The sequence below is a fragment of the Gymnoscopelus braueri genome (assembly GCF_963280865.1).
Source record: "Gymnoscopelus braueri genome assembly, chromosome: 16".
NCBI lineage: Eukaryota > Metazoa > Chordata > Actinopteri > Myctophiformes > Myctophidae > Gymnoscopelus > Gymnoscopelus braueri.
In genome coordinates, this window is record NC_137616.1 from 11,109,286 (window position 1) to 11,114,505 (window position 5,220).

Here is a 5,220-nt window from a genome sequence, read left to right on the forward strand (position 1 = left end):
TAAAACCTGGCAAAACAGTTGCGTGCATTAGCGCAAGATGAGGATAAATGAAACATTCAGTCTAAATGTCCAGCAACTACTACCAATACTTTTGTATTTGAAACCTTACATTTCTCTAAATATTATAAACTCTTAGGACAGCCTAATACAAATATAATTTATGAAAAGGCTACTATAGGCTACAGTGAAGTCGGACTGAATGACTGAAAAGTTTTTTCTTTTTTAACTCTCTTGGTGATTATCTGGCACAGTAGTTGTGGATTAGCAAACTGGACATTAATGTTTCCTTTTCGCGTGCGAATTACTGGACATTTAGACTGAATGTTTCCTTTACCCTCATCTTGCACTAATGCACGCAACTGTTTTGCCATGTTTTATTTGTGTTGTTTCTCATAATAAGCGTGCATCCGTTGTCTGTCAACAACACAGTAGTCTGTAGTGTGCCTTGACTTCAGTGCGCTGACTCTCTCCCCATGCACCGCCCCCCCGCCCCCTTGCGCTTCAACTACATGCAAAAGGCCCGTTCGCTCGCCAGCTGCGAACGAGCTACGTTCTGCTGGCAAATGTAAACACACTGAGCCGCTATTTCCTACTTCCGGTCCCCCCGCAGGATGTTTCCCACACAGGATTTTTGCTCCAGTAAATTCCCGCGGAAACAGGTGGATACTCTCATCATGCCCTCATTCTTCCCTCTCTTCATACACTCCTCACCTCACCCTCACCCCTCTTTCCACCAATCCTTCATTCCTTTTATTCCATGCACATTTCACCTTTTCTATTTAATATTAATAGATAACATAATATTGTTTGAAAGTGTGGTCTTTAGTGAATTATATATATCGTAATGCTATCAGCATACAGTACGTACGGTACAGTACAGTACATTACAGTACAGTCACAAATGATACTTTATTCAAGAGATTTAAGACCCTAGAGGGTTTTATTTGTCAAATGTTTAACTCATACTGGCACAAGCAGCTAAATGTTATTGTGGCATGTTCCACAAGACTGTGATAGCATACCAACAATTATATATGACAACTATTATGGTAATACTGTATGTAAGCTATTAAAAAGAGAAGAATGAACAAAAATATAAAGCAATAGGGATATCTCAATTGTAGAATGTGCAGTAAGAGATATGCACAGATATTTACATATGAATTAGTGCAATAAACGGTGTGTGCAATAACTAGGAGGTATTTACCGATTCCATTTTCCTCAAGGACACATGGCTTGTCTATTTTGCTTCTGCCGTAACTCATGGTGGGACTTGAGTCTACATCACCATGATTACTGATGGTGAATTACACCTCTTCTCATACAGTATGTCTCGTCCTTGGGCTTGGAGGTAAGAGATTGGCCCGGAGGTTAGACTGACTGTTGCTGGTGCAATTCTTTCTGTTGACAGCACTGTAGAGTGCAGTCCTGCAGTCGGCTGCTGACTGGATCTAGTCATTTACCTACCTGCAGCTTCTTCCAAGCACCCTTGATCAAGACAGTCTCTCAAAACTGCTAAAAGGGTATTGCAGTGCAAGCAGGCTTTTGATATGATCGCTTTCAAATAATGCATGGCTACATGGTGTGTGTGTGCGCACATGCATGTATGTGTGTGTGCATGCGTGCGTGCGTGCATGTGAGTAAAGCCTGAGGCATACTCCAAGTTAACTTTTCAGTTTCGGTAGGCCAATAAAAAATGAGGTCATAAGAATTCGGCTGTGCCTTTCTGACGTTTGATGCGGCAGTTCTTGCACCTCCAAGATTGCACCTCTAGCTGAACACTGTGTGATTGGTAAGACACTGTGCTGGCTATTCCATGGACAGTTTTGAAGGAAGGTTGTCTCAGGAGCTTAGGAGATACAAACCTCCATCTCTGAGCCACTACAAACACAACCAAATGGTAATTAATTAAAATAGAGACTTTATCCATTGTGTTTGTCGCCAGAAACGGCCAAATAAGCATTAGTGAGGACCAATTATATGAAGATAAGGTTAACTAGAAAAAGTGCTCCTCGGAGCACAGGTCTCCGCCAGGTCAGGTAGGTTATTGTGGCCTCCTGGTGGCGCTATAATAAGGCAATGTGAAAATGGTGCCATTTCTTCTTAGGCCTTGCATGGCAATCGGACACTGCATTCATGATTTGAGGCATTTTGTTCCAAAAATGTGTTTAGCTAAATTAGACCTGCTGGTGGCCCTATAACAGGCCAATGTGAAAAGGGTGGCATTTCTTCCTCGGCCTAGTGGGAATGTTTGTGCAAAATTTCACAGAAATCTCACGTTGCGTTCATGATTTGAGGCATTTTGTTCAAACGGACCTATCCACCAAACTTTGGAAGCCAATGTTGGCCAATTAGGATGGAATATGAAATATCGGACACTTCCATCTTGATTACATGACTATAGAGATACTGTGTACCGATTTGCGTGATTTTTGGACAGAATGTGAAGGAGTAATAGCAAAAAAATGTTTTCCCAAAAGTCCTCCTGGTGGCGCTCTAAAAGGCAGATGTGAAAAATGCATGGCAAAGGTTTTTCCTTTACCTCTAGGGAGAATGGTTGCAAAGTTTCACGCAGATCCGTGCAGTTATAGTTAAAAATGCAAATCGGCCTGTTATAGCGCCACCATGAGGCTGATTTGAAAATTTTCAAGTGGCATTTCTTCCTCGGCCTAGTGGGAATGTGCGTGTGCAATTTTATGGATATGGCAAGCTGCGTTCATGATTTGAGGCAGTTTGTTCAAAACGGACCAATCCTGCAACTTTGGAAGCCAACCTTAGCCAATGAGGATGGAATATGGGAAATCGGACAGATCCAGGTTGATCACATGACTATAGAGATACTGTGTACCGATTTGCATGACGTTTGGTTTAAAGCTGTAGGAGTAATGGGAAAAAATGGGTTTTGCACAAATCGGCCTCCTGGTGGCGCTATAACAGGCCCATGTGAAAAACGTGGGGTAGAGGTTCTGAATTGGCATCCAGGGAGTGGGTGTGCACAGTTTCGCAGCGACTGGGCCAACGGTGCCGGAGATTAGCTGCTAACGGACGGACAGGACGGACGGACACACGGACGGACACACGGACGGACGGACACACAGGGGGTAAAACATACTCTCTCGCCATGCCTTTCGGCCTGGCGGAGACAAAAATGGGCGAAGTGTGCCTTTCACAACCGTTTGGACTGCACTGTCAAATACAGGGTGCTGGGAATTGCCTTGCAGTCCTTATACATGTACTATAGGCCTATATACTATACTATACTGCTACAGTAGAGCCTATGCCAGAAGATATATTTCAATAGCATGTAAATCGCAATCATACAGGTGCACATCCTGCAGTTCCACAACCCCCCTCTTTGCAGCGCTATATACAATGGTTAAAGACTGACCCCCCCCCCCCCCCCCCGAGCTCTGCTGTAGGAGACCTGAGTATCTCTCCAGAGAAGAAGCAACTCTTGGGGAATGTTTTTCTTCACAGTGACTGCACAGCCGTGTGTGTGTGTGTGTGTGTGTGTGTGTGTGTGTGACTGTGTGTGTGTGTGTGTGTGTGTGTGTGAGAGAGAGAGAGAGAGAGAGAGAGAGAGAGAGAGAGAGAGAGAGAGAGAGAGAGAGAGAGAGAGAGAGAGAGAGAGAGAGAGAGAGAGAGAGAGAGAGAGAGAGAGAGAGAGAGAGAGAGAGAGAGAGAGAGAGAGAGAGAGAGAGAGAGGTGGTTCAAGGAGCGAAACGGAGTTGGGGGTGTGTGAGAGAGAAGGAGGCATATTGAAAGAGGAGATAGGGGACATCTGGGAGGGAAGGACAGAGATTCAGAGGGATTTTGCTTTCCAGATATCTATGGGCTGAGGAACAAATTGATACGTGTGTGAGTGCGTGTGTGCGTGCACATACTTTTGTGCATCTACATGCACTCTGTGTGACAGTGTGGGGGGCGCCCTCGTGTGCATGCACACATCATGCATGATTCTTCTGTCCCTGCTCGAGTGTCCATGGATGTTTATGAAACGACTCTATGGATTTAGATTTTCCGCCCCGGTTGGTCCTCCATCGGGGTCACATGCTTAGATGACCTCTGCTCTCCGAACTCGGTGCTAGACCTCAGCTGATGGCCCAGAAAGTCTTTCCCCCTCCTCCTGATGCATGATGTCATTCCACAGCAGACACTCAACCACTGATTGGCAATTGTAGGGCTTGGCTGAAAAGTAAGATGTCATTTAGAAAGAAGCACTCAAAAACAATAATATGATTTAACCACTTAACCGGGGGGACTTGCAATATCCGCAAGGCCCACAATCATCATGAAATATCGTAACTTTTTTGTCATCTGACTTTTTGCGACATTGTATTTATTTGTAATCCGTTCTGCTTTCTGTTGTTTCGCTTCAGGTAATGAAACTATGAATGAGGATGTGTCAACGTGCAATTATTACAACCGAGTGTTTGAGGAGTTCTGATCCCAAAGTGCTACAAACTACAAACCCATCCCCACTGAATATCTTCATGAGGAATAGCCCTGGCCTAGAACACACACACACACACACACACACACACACACACACACACACACACACACACACACACACACACACACACACACACACACACACACACACACACACACACACACACACAGATATACGCTGTAATGAACCAATATGCGAAACCAAAATCAATCAAATCACATATTTCATTTCAAAGACTCCTTCATTTCTCACATAATTGCCACCCAGACAGGTCAGTGTGGTGAACAATATCAACAGAGTCTGGAGAGACCTCTGCTATTATTCTGCTGAAAAAGTTCCCCCCTATTGCCCCTCCTTAGAGTCAACAATGTAATGGGATCTGGCATGTCAAATAACTCCAGCTAATCACTGTGGACAGATGCTACCTCACGCTAATGAGTGAGTGAGTGTGTGTGTGTGTGTGTGTGTGTGTGTGTGTGTGTGTGTGTGTGTGTGTGTGTGTGTGTGTGTGTGTGTGTGTGTGTGTGTGTGTGTGTGTGTGTGTGTGTGTGTGTGTGTGTGTGTGTGTGTGTGTGTGTATGTGTATGTGTGTGTGAGAGAGAGAGAAACAGGCATAGTGAAAGACGAGATAGTGGACAGAGAAGCTGATGCTTAAAGGGGAATACCACTAATTTTCAACATTGAACTATCTGTCTTTAATACATCTTAGAACTGTTGTGTGGAAATAAGAAAAGGTGTACTTTTGGCTGAGGGGGCGGAGCCAA